Source organism: Pseudophryne corroboree, chromosome 1 (genome assembly GCF_028390025.1).
Source record: "Pseudophryne corroboree isolate aPseCor3 chromosome 1, aPseCor3.hap2, whole genome shotgun sequence".
Lineage (NCBI taxonomy): Eukaryota > Metazoa > Chordata > Amphibia > Anura > Myobatrachidae > Pseudophryne > Pseudophryne corroboree.
Window position 1 is genome coordinate 967,217,099 of NC_086444.1, and position 11,825 is coordinate 967,228,923.

General features: G+C 44.0%; 2 pseudogenes; both read right to left on the reverse strand.

The window, feature by feature from the left end:
- Positions 1–2,392: 2,392 nt before the first annotated feature.
- Positions 2,393–2,512, reverse strand: LOC134949117 (5S ribosomal RNA; annotated as a pseudogene).
- A 323-nt stretch (positions 2,513–2,835) lies between these two features.
- LOC134945696 (5S ribosomal RNA) lies at positions 2,836–2,955 on the reverse strand (annotated as a pseudogene).
- Between the last annotated feature and the right edge of the window lie 8,870 nt (positions 2,956–11,825).

Genomic DNA, 11,825 nt, shown 5'->3' on the forward strand with positions numbered 1-11,825 from the left:
AAAGGCTCTGGAAATCCAGAAAATGGTAAAACAGATATTGAAACCATCGAGTGTGTCGATCCATCAGTGCATTCGGTTTTTAGGCCATACAGTTTGGCAGGTTCCATGCCAGGGTATTCCAGTGGGACCTGTTGGACAAGTGGTCGGGATCCCACCTACACATGCACCGGAAGATAATCCTGTCGTCAAAAGCCAGGATTTCACTCCTGTGGTGGCTACACAGTTCTCACCTACTGGAGGGACGCAGGTTCGGGATTCAGGACTGGGTCCTGGTAACCACGGATGCAAGTCTCCGAGGCTGGGGAGCTGTCACTCAGGGGGAAAGCTTCCAAGCAAAATGATCAAGTCAGGAACACAACACCAAAAAAACCATCAACCTCGATTCCCTTGGTGCTCAGGGCTACAGTCCCGAAGTCCTCTGGTAGAGCTGACTCAAAGTAGATATGGATCGTCCACTTAGAGCCTTGAAAAATATGAAATAACACCTCATAGGGCAATATATCCAATTTTCTATATTAGTGCAATATTGATAAATGAGGACTCCTACCCTTTAGAGTGGTCTACGTTTTAGGTAGACAAAACAGCATGTGATATTTTAGGAGTACAGCCCACACCGGATACCTCACGTATTCATCCCGGTGAGTGGTCTACTCAAAAATGGGCAGACAAATGAGCATGAGAATGGAAAGTCCAGGCGTCCCTGCAAGCTCCAAAACACACCAGGCTCGAATCAGGACCACTGCTTCCTCCCTCCGCCAATGCGTTTCGATACTTCCTGTATCTTTGTCAAGGCATGGAGGAAGTGATGGCTACTTGGATATTTATACCCTTAATGATCTCCCCACAAGAAAAACCTATTCCCAGACACAGATCTCTAACTCTAAAACATTCCCATTATTAATATGGAGCGCATTCCTATGTTGGTGGCCAGTCCGGGATTTACATCTATCCCAAGTCATAATGCTCAATTCGATTCAGCCGTTTATGACCGCGAGAAAGCCGGTATGGAACGTCCATCTCACTTCCTGTTTCCGCCGGAAGTGACGTTTCATGCGTTCCACCGTAACAGTCGATGTTTGACATTCGTCTCACTTCCTGTTTCTACCGGAAGCGACGTTCTCTGCGTTTCACCGGCGGCCCAAGCTGTACCCAAACTTCCTCTATTCTTTAGATCATACATGGTATCTTTTGCGGAAGTACTTGCGGATCATATATGCGTTACGTTGCTCCATACAGATGTCTCCTTCAAAATAATAACACATGTTTGTATGATCTTTACGCATTCAATGATTTGTATATCCATAACCTCCCAATAACATAAATATATCTAAAATACCAAACATTATGCATATATTTTAAAATTAGAGAAACCATTTGACCTCAACATCTTTGTTTAGACCTGAGGGAATTAAGGTCTTATACCTATAGATAAAACTCATCTCCTCTTTGGCTAACTTAGTTGTTATATCTGTTTGTCTAGGATTTAGACTCACTTTTTTGAGCCCATAAATTTTTTTTATTTTAGACACATCACAATCATGATTGGTTTTAAAATGTGCAGACAAAGCGTGGGTGTCCAGCCCTTTACGAATATTTCTGAGATGTTCACTTATTCTGGTTTTTAATGGTCTGCTGGTACGACCGATGTAAAACTTGCCACATACACACTCTATTCCATAAATTAAATTTTGTGTATGGCATGTAATGAAATCTCTAATCGTGAACTGTTTCTCATTGATGATAACATTCACAGCTTTTTTTCCAAAATTATTTTGGACACCCCTACCCCTAATACATGATCCACATCTGTGGAAACCAGATGAAATACTATTCTTATTTGATATTGTGGTATTATGGAAGCTCCTGACTAATTTATGTTTGAGATTGGGGGCTTTCCTAAAAATGCAAACTGGATGGTCAGGTAGTTCAGATCCTATTATTGGATCTTTTTTTAGGATCCCCCAATGCTTTCTAAAGATTTTTGTGCCAAAAAAACCAAAACAGAGAAGTATTGGAAAGTAGACTCTTTTTTGGGAGCACTCTAATTCAGAGGACATGTTGATACTGATAAAATCATTTTTAATAAGTAAATCATAAAATAGGATTTAAGAAGTATCTGAGTATGAATAAAGAAGCTTCGCGAAAATATGAAAAAAGATTATAAATCATGCGTGATATCCATATCACAATCTACCAGTTGCCGGAAATTAATAGCTGTGGTACCAAAAATAATTCATCATTGCACGTTGAAACTCATGTAGTATGTGACCATCATTTATTCTGCAGATATCCATTATGGATCATTATAGATGCAGAGAATTAAATCATTGGTCATGTGAAAACAGAGTACCCAATAATATATGTATAAGTGACACTGTGTTGGGGAGTCAATTTGTTGCAGTACCAGGGTGTTCAGAGGTGGTCTCCCATCCTATTACTAACCCGGCCTTTCACTGCTTAGCTTCCAAGGTCAAAAGAGATTGGGCATCTCCAGTGAGGTATGGCCGCAAATATTGTACTCACCCTCTTAAGTCACCCAGGTATATCTAGTATGATCGCTATATATTATGGATTTGTAAACATATATGGTACAATGGTCGACAGAACAATGAGATTATGTGCAGCCACCTGGCTTAGTCACCATGTGACACATCAGCCACAAGAGAAGAACACATATGAGTGAAGGCCTGTTATGTGGGAAAAATTCTTTGACACCACACAACGTCCACAATTAGTACTTGCCTTTCACTAGATGCAGAAAATTAAATCATTAGTCATGTGAAAACCGAGTACCCAATAATATATGTATAAGTGACACTGTATTGGGGAGTCAATTTGTTGCAGTACCAGGGTGTTCAGAGGTGGTCTCCCATCCTATTACTAACCCGGCCTTTCACTGCTTAGCTTCCAAGGTCAGAAGAGATTGGGCATCTCCAGTGAGGTATGACCGCAAATATTGTACTCACCCTTCTTGAGTCACCCAGGTATATATAGTATAACCGCTATATATTAAGGATTTGTAAACATATATGGTACAGTGGTCAACAGAAAAATGAGATTATGTGCAGCCACCTGGCTTAGTCACCATGTGACACATCAGCCACAAGAAAAGTACACACATGAGTGAAGGCCTATTGTGTGGGAAAAAATTCTTTGACACCACACAACGTCCACAATTAGGACTTGCCTTTCACTCCTAGAAAGTCCTAGGGGCACCAGAACGGCCGTATCAGATTATACCAATTTATTGGTGCCAAATATAATTGCACAAACTGTAAGTGTAGCAGTGAATTTACAAAATAGTATATGAGATATAATTATTCACCCCTATGCATTAAACCAGACAAATGCTAAAAAGATTTTTTTAGCACTAGTGCCTGGAACCTGTAGCAGATCCCTGCGCTGTTATGGGAAGGCAGGCTTTAAATATGTGCTTGCCAGCAGATCACTGCTGGTGTTGTAGAAAACTTGCACAATTAATAAATAATTGAACATAATGAGCACTAAAGTTCAGAGCATTTGCTGAAATATGCAGTTATTGAGAATATAGGATCAATTTCAGGAATGAGACTGATAAATATTCCCGTGATGTTTGTAGTGACTTGCTATTGTTGTTTGTAGCAAGTATAAATTATCCAAGCATTGTATCCCTTTAATTGGTGGAGAGAAAGAGGCAATTGGGTCCTTATGGTATTGCTGGCTGGGACAGTTTATCCAGTAGTGCTCTTAACCATGATTTGAAAAGTAACAAAGTAACTATAATTGGAAATATAGTATCTCAGTTGTTTCAATTGTTCGTACACATAGTTACTGACCATGCATGCAGTGTTCTAATGGCTGCTGGTTGCTCAAAAATTCTGTGCTGACAAGCTGAATTATTAAAGTGCATTCACAAAAGGGGGTGCAAGGTATAAGATACCAACTCCAGTAGTGGTGCCGTCGCTGAGAGTCCCGCTTGCCGCCGTGCCTGGGCTCCGGGGGGTACAGCGGCGTAATGCCGAAGTCTCACCGTCCGAGGAACCGTTGCCTGGTGACCGTTCTAGGGAATCGAGGTTGATGGTTTTTTTTGGTGTTGTGTTATGATATTGGAGTGCTGGTGACGCTCCACATCAACCGATTCACATAGGCAGCTATTTGCGCACTGGACAGGTTTTCAATTTTTGGTTTCTGGATCAAGTCAGGAAGCCTGCCTTCACTTAAACGTACTGTAATTGAGAGCTATTTACAACGGACTTCAACAAGCGGTACATCTTCCTCAAGATCTTTCCGTGCAGATCCAGTCAGACAATGTAACAGCAGTCGCATACATAAACAGGCAGGGCAGAACGAAAAGCAGAGCGGCAATGGCAGAGGTGATGAAGATCCTCCTCTGGGCAGAAAGACATGTAAAGGCTCTGTCAGCAATTTTCATTCCGGGAGTAGACAACTGGGAAACAGACTTCCTCAGCAGACACAATCTCCATCCAGGAGAGTGGGGCCTCCACCAAGAAGTCTTCGCAGAAGTGACAAGTCTTTGGGGAATTCCTCAAGTAGACATGATGGCATCTCGTCCCAACAAGAAGCTTCAGAAATATTGTTCCAGGTCGAGAGACCCTCAAGCAATAGAGGGTGGATGAGCTAGTGGCCAAGTGGGTGTTCCGGTCGGTGTATGTCTTCCCTCCACTTCCGCTGATCCCAAAGGTGCTCAGGATCATAAGGTGAACAAGAGTTCGAGCAATCTTCATTGCCTCAGACTGGCCAAGGAGAGCTTGGTACCCAGATCTTCAGGAGTTGCTCATAGAAGATCCTTGGCCTCTTCCTCTTCGTGAGGACCTGCTGCAGCAGGGGCCATGCATGTATCAAGACTTACCGCGGCTATGTTTGACGGCATGGCTGTTGAGTGCTGGATCCTAGCCAGTAAGGGTATTCCCAAGGAAGTCATCCCCACCCTTATTCCGGCCAGGAAAGGAGTAAGGTCGAAACATTACCACCCTATTTGGAGAAAATATGTGTCTTGGTGTGAATCCAAGAAGCCTCCTATGGAAGAGTTTCAGTTGGGATGTTTTCTCCATTTTCTGCAGGCTGGTGTGGAGGCGGGCCTCCGATTGGGGTCAATCAAGGTCCAGATTTCGGCCTTGTCAGTTTTCTTCCAAAAACAATTGGCCTCTCTTCCAGAGGTTCAGACCTTCGTGAAAGGGGTTCTGCACATCCAGCCTCCATTTGTGCCTCCAGAGGCACCATGGGACCTTAATGTTGTGTTGCAGTTTCTTCAGTCGGATTGGTTTGAGTCTCTACAAGAGATAGAGTTGAAGTTTCTCACTTGGAAACTGGTGATGCTTTTGGCATTGGCATCCGCACGGCAGGTGTCTGAGTTGGGGGCCTTGTCTCACAAGAGCCCTTACCTGATCTTCCATGAAGATAGGGCAGAGTTGAGAACTCGTCAACATTTTCTTCCAAAGGTGGTTTCATCTTTCCACAATAACCAACCTATTGTGGTGCCAGTAGTTACTGACACGTTCACTGAGTCAAAGTCTCTAGATGTGGTTAGAGCTTTGAAGATTTATGTCGCTAGAACAGCTCGAATACGGAAAACAGATTCTTTGTTTGTTCTGTATGCTCCCAACAAGATTGGGTGTCCTGCTTCCAAGCAAACCATTGCGCGTTGGATCAGAAATACGATTCAGCACACTCATACTACGGCTGGATTGCCGTTATGGACATCGGTGAAGGCCCATTCTACTAGGAAGGTGGGCTCATCCTGGGCGGCTGCCCGGGGGAGTCTCGGCATTGAAACTTTGCCGAGCAGCTACTTGGTCGGGGTCAAACACATTTGCAAAATTCTACAAGTTTGACACTTTGGCCGATGAAGACCTCAAGTTCGGTCAATCGGTGCTGCAGGGTCATCTGCACTCTCCCACGATACTGGAGCATTGGTATAAACCCTATGGTCATGAAGTGGACCCCAGCATCCTCTAAGATGTATGAGAAAACAGGATTTTGATATCTACCGGTAAATCCTTTTCTCCTAGTCCGTAGAGGATGCTGGGCGCCCGTCCCAGTGCGTACTTTACCTGCAGTTTTATTTATTAGAGTTACACATGTTGTGTTTTATTAGTTTCAGCATGTTTGCTGTAATTGGTTCATGCCTGTTGGCGTGTGTTATGTTGAATGCCATGTGGTGCGGCATGGTTGAGGTGTGAGCTGGTATGTATCTCACCATTAGTATTAAAGTAAATCCTTTCCTCAAAATGTCCGTCTCCCTGAGCACAGTTCCTATAACTGAGGTCTGGAGGAGGGGCATAGAGGAAGGAGCCAGTTCACTCCCATTGAAAAGTCTTAAGAGTGCCCATGTCTCCTGTGGAACCGTCTATACCCCATGGTCATGAAGTGGACCCCAGCATCCTCTACAGACTAGGAGAAAATGATTTACCGGTAGGTATCAAAATCCTGTTATTCTGTTCCTGCGCATATCTATGCGCAGGAGCATGCTACCTTCTGCAAACTGCTACCGGAATATTGCTCTTAAAATACTGTACAACTGGATACCAAACACCACCTCCTAACCTAATTCTGTCCCCTCATATCCTGTAAAGTCAAATCCCTCTGTTGATGTACCCTGAAGCAAATGTAACTCGCTGGTGTGGTGCATGTAGGCTATGTATAAATTATGTGCTATGTGAATTAAATATGAGATATGTCTTTGTGGCTTTTCCATGCAAATGCATATGCTACCGTAATTACTCATACCACGCGCTAATACGCAGGACCTCGTGAGCCAATATATGCAACGTGCGAACAAGCATGCGCACGGAGGCCACTTGTGTGGAGTTTGTATGTGATGCATGTGACCATAATATTTTCGACTTCGACAGTCCACCCTTTGGCAGTAAACAATAACTGCCACATATTACTAATAAAACTGAAAATATTACATGTACATTATATACAAAAGTTCAAATATCCGGGAAAAATTTGTAGGTGGGAAATGTATAGCCTAGTGGGATAGGAAAATCATGTATGTATGAATTAATGTCTGAGGGGCATGTATCATCGTGCCGTACATGTTCTAAGTAAGCTTCGAGGTATTGCGAAGAATACATTAACTCCTTCTCATCCCGTATTAAGGGTCTGTAAATGGACAAACAAACACTACCGAGCTCTTTCTAGGCAAAGGCCATTAGCCCTAACTTTTCAGGCTTCTTATACCAACAAATGGGGAGCACATTTATCTGATGATACATGGAGGGGAATCGTATGTGTGTGCTACTATATGTAGATATAATTTATCGACTATGTGTGCCATTAACTGAGGATTGCAGAGATAAAGGCAAGACACATAGAAATATACATTCACATAAATTTGGGTATGGTTGACGTCTTTTCCGGTTGGATGTTTCTCTGGGTAGAGTGGGAAAACAGAGAGAAATGGTGAAAGAAACAGGCCATGAAATTCATTTGCAATCCTTATCATAACACTGTTTCTACAGATGGGTCATAAATCAAATCTGCCGCTGTAACAATGCCCTTGCTCCTTAGACTCATCAAATTTGTGCTGTGTTTGCGCCGCATCAAAATTCGAACACATCTGAATATCAACCCAATAATTATGGCAACACTCAGGATACAAAGGAGAAACTTTCCAACACTCGCAATTACATTCTGCGCCCACTCCCCTAATCCAGAAAACCATTTGAGTGGGTTCAACCATGAGGCCCAACCTGTCAATTCATTACCCACAGCCATCAAGGTAAGGTTGTGTTTCCTTCAGAACTCCCACTTTAACTGCAAGATCTCGTCCATCTTTTGATCGATGATCTCCGTGGGGTCGTCAGTGCTATTCGTAATATACATACAGCACTTCACACCATATTGAGTTGCCAAAGTAACACAGTACCCACCTGTCACAGCCGTGACATAATTCAGGACCATCCTGTGCTGGACCAGCTCCTTCTTGTAGGCTTGTAACTCCCTGCCCGTATACCTGAAGGTGTCATCTTACATCTCGGTGATATTATCTATCAAGTTCGCTAGCGCATGGATGTACCTATAATTTACAGTTCCTCTGGCAGTACGGGTGATATATAATGCGAGAAGGAACTGAATCCCGGTGGATTCATGGATCAAATCAGAGGCTGCGTGCTCTGCTCTATCTATGAGGTGTCTCTTGATGATGTGTTCATAGTGGGTATGAGTATAAGGAGTCTGAGCGTTGCGGTGAATGTCTTTCATTTTGTCGTGTGCTAGGGTCATGACCTCTGGTAGTACTCTGCCAATATAACACAACCCTTCGGAGATCGGAGTAAGCCACTTGTACGCTTTCCTTCCACATATGAAGTAGGCATCGTCTGGGAGAATATAAGGGACAAAATGCAACAAAACCATATCACATATTTTTCTGATAAAGAAACCGATCCCCAGTTCTCTAATTTGCTCAGTACAAGTATCGGGCTGGATGATGTGGGCATAATACCCCTGCGATACTTTTCCAGCCCACATGGTTTTCATCCCACGTGTATACCTATACCGAAAAATACTTCCCACTTGTGGCTATCTTACTTACTAGTTCGGAGTTGATAGGTATATTATCAGCTCTGTGTGAAAAGGTCATTGTCTGGTTATTCCATGTCACTTCCCAATTTCCTGGTTTCCAGAAATTGGACACATTGAAGCATAACAGTGACCTATCTACCCTTCACATTGCCTCCGAGCTCCGTGACTACCAGATCTCTTACTGATACCAGCTTTTACTAGAATTATACGCCGCTCCTGGGGTCCTACGAATCCGTACTCTTCATCAGAATCCATTCCAGATCCTTGCTCAACATCTCTGGGGCCCTCACAAAAACAGATTGTCCTGATCAAAAACAGAGTCACAAGAAAAAGCCGGAACACAGTCTCTTGGTGTGGATCCATTTCGTTACGGAACAAAAATAGGAAGAGTGAAAAAGGAAAATAATGCAGTGGGGGGTGAAAAAAGAAAAATGGTACGACAACCGTCCTTGATTGCTCAGGTGCCGTTCAACAGTCCTGCCTCTCAGCTTTCCCGGAACAGACTCTCTAGTGATTCGTGGTTCTCTTCACCTTTCTCTTTGTCATAAGTTTTCTCCGGGTCAGCGACCTTCTTGCAGTGGGACGAGTGGACCCAAGTCTCTCTCTCGGCGACCTTTAGTGATGTCGTGCTGGTTAACAAGACTTGATACTGTCCTTCCCACCTGTCTATGAGGCAACCTGAGCGTAGAAAATTTCGAATCATCACATAATCCTCAGGTTTTATGTCATGACAATTACTGTTCCGTAGGTCAGGAATCGCCAGTTTTAGATTCCTTTGCTGGTTTCTCAGTTGCTGGCTCATCCTAACCAAATATTGCACAGTTATTTCGTTATGGCACTTCAAATCATCCTGGGGGGTCTATCATTACATGGGGTTGTCACCCAAAAAGAACTTCGAAGAGTGATAAGTTAAGCGGTGACCTTGGAGTGGTTCTGATGCTGTACAACACTAGTGGCAAAGCCTCTGGCCACAACGTTCCAGTTTCAGCCATCAATTTTCTCAGCTTGTTCTTAATAGTGCTGTTCATTCTCTCCACCTTCGCACTTGCCTGTGGCCAGTATGGAGTATGCAGCTTACTATTAATACCCATCAGTTTGCACATGACCTGAAAGACTTCACCTGTAAAATGGGTACCCCTATCACTTTCAATCATTCTAGGGATACCATATCTGCTCACAAATCCCTGCACTATTTTCTTTGCAGTTAACACGGCAGTATTTGTGGCAGTGGGTAATGCTTCTACCCAGTTTGAAAAGACATCAGTACATACTAACACATATTTTAAATTCCTACAGGGTGGTAACTATGAAGTTGATTTGTATTACCTGGAAAGGTCCATCTGTAGGAGGGATATGGGATGGCTCCGTTGGTATTGTCTTACCAATATTCTTCCTCAAGCAAGTAAGACATGTCATTGCTTTCTTACCTGCATGAGAAGAGAACCCTGGTGCACTCCAGTGGGCTCTTACCAATTTGCACATACCTTCCTTGCCCAGATGAGTCAGACCGTGTGCCGCCTCAGCTAGGCTTGGGAGATATGCCCTGGGGGCCACTGGCTTACCGTGTCCATCTGTCCAAAGTCCTGGGGACTCCTGACCATATCCCTTCGCCTTCCAGACTGCCCTCTCCTGTAGGGAACACAAATTTTTCATTTCGATTAATTGTTGCATGTTAACCATGTTAAATGTCATCAGTTGTGTGATGTTGATTTGTATGATAGTGCTTGCTGCTGATTTTGCAGCTTTGTCTGGCCGGCTGTTACCAAGTGAAATTGGGTCTTGGTTGTAAGTGTGTGCTTTACACTTGATAACAGCCGGTCCCTATATGGCTGTCAGAAGCCTTTTGATGTAAGACGCATGCGCTACAGGTGTGCCAGCTGCCGTCATGACATTTCTGAGGTGCCACAGGGCCCCAAAATCATGCACCACTCGAAAGGTGTACCTAGAGTCGGTGTATATATTAGCTGACTTACCCTTCGCCAACTCACATGCTGTGGTCAGTGCTACCAGCTCAGTGACTTGTGCTGAGTGAGGTGTACCAAGGGGTTTAGCTTCTATGATACCTTTGTCATCTTCAACTGCGTATCCGGTGCACAGGTCTGCCGATTCTGTCTGTCTGTGGCAACTACCGTCAATGTAGAAGGTAAAGTCTACTCCTTCCAGTGGGTTGTCACTGATGTCAAGTCTCACAGTGAATGTCTGGTTCAGGTATTCCATACAATCATGCGTATCAGTGTCTGCACTAAATCCTCCTTCACCATCGTTCTCATCCTCCACCCTTTGTGCATGACCAGGCACACTAGGAAAATAAGTTGCAGGATTTAGTGTGCTGCACCTCTTTATGGTGATGTTTACAGGGGCCATCAGTGACAGTTCCCACTTTGTAAACCGAGCGGATGAGACGTGTCTGGTTTGGGCGGAGTTTAGCAGGGCTGATACTGCATGTGGTGTATGGATGGTCAAGTCGTGTCCTGACACTACGTCCTCACTTTTACTTACTAGCAGAGCTATGGCTGCAACACTTCGCAAGCAAGTGGAGAGAGACCGTGCTACAGTATCCAACTGTGCATTGTAGTAGGCTACCGGTCTTCTGGCATCACCATGTTTCTGTGTTAAGACTCCTGCCGCGCACCCAGTGCTATCAGTACCGTACAATTCAAAGGGCTTCTTGTAATCTGGCATACCCAATGCTGGTGCTTGTGACAAGCACTGTTTTAGTCTCTCAAACGCCAGTTTGGACCCATCTGTGTGAGAGACCCATTCTGGTTTATTCGAGGAGACCATTTCTTGCAAAGGTAGTGCCAGTATAGAGAACCCTGGAATCCAGTTCCGACAGTACCCACACATTCTGAGGAAAGTGCGGATCTGTTGCTGAGTTTGCGGCAGAGTCATGTCGCGGATGGCCTGTATTCGGTCAGTGGTCAGGTGCCTAAGTCCCTGCATCAAGCAATGTCCCAAATATTTAACCTTAGTCCGACACAACTGCAACTTATCCTTTGAAACCTTGTGTCCTGTCTGGGAGAGATGAAACAGAAGCTGTTTAGTGTCTGCCAAGGACGACTCAAATGAGTCAGAGCACAACAAGAAGTCATCAACATATTGTATTAGCACCGACCCACTCTCAGGTTGAAAAGATTGCAAACAGTCATGTAAAGCCTGGGAGAAAATACTTGGGCTGTCAATGAAACCTTGGGGGAGATGAGTCCAGGTGTACTGTACTCCCCTGTAGGTGAAAGCAAAGAGGTATTGGCTGTCAGGGTGGAGAGGGACAGAAAAGAATGCAGAACATAGATCAA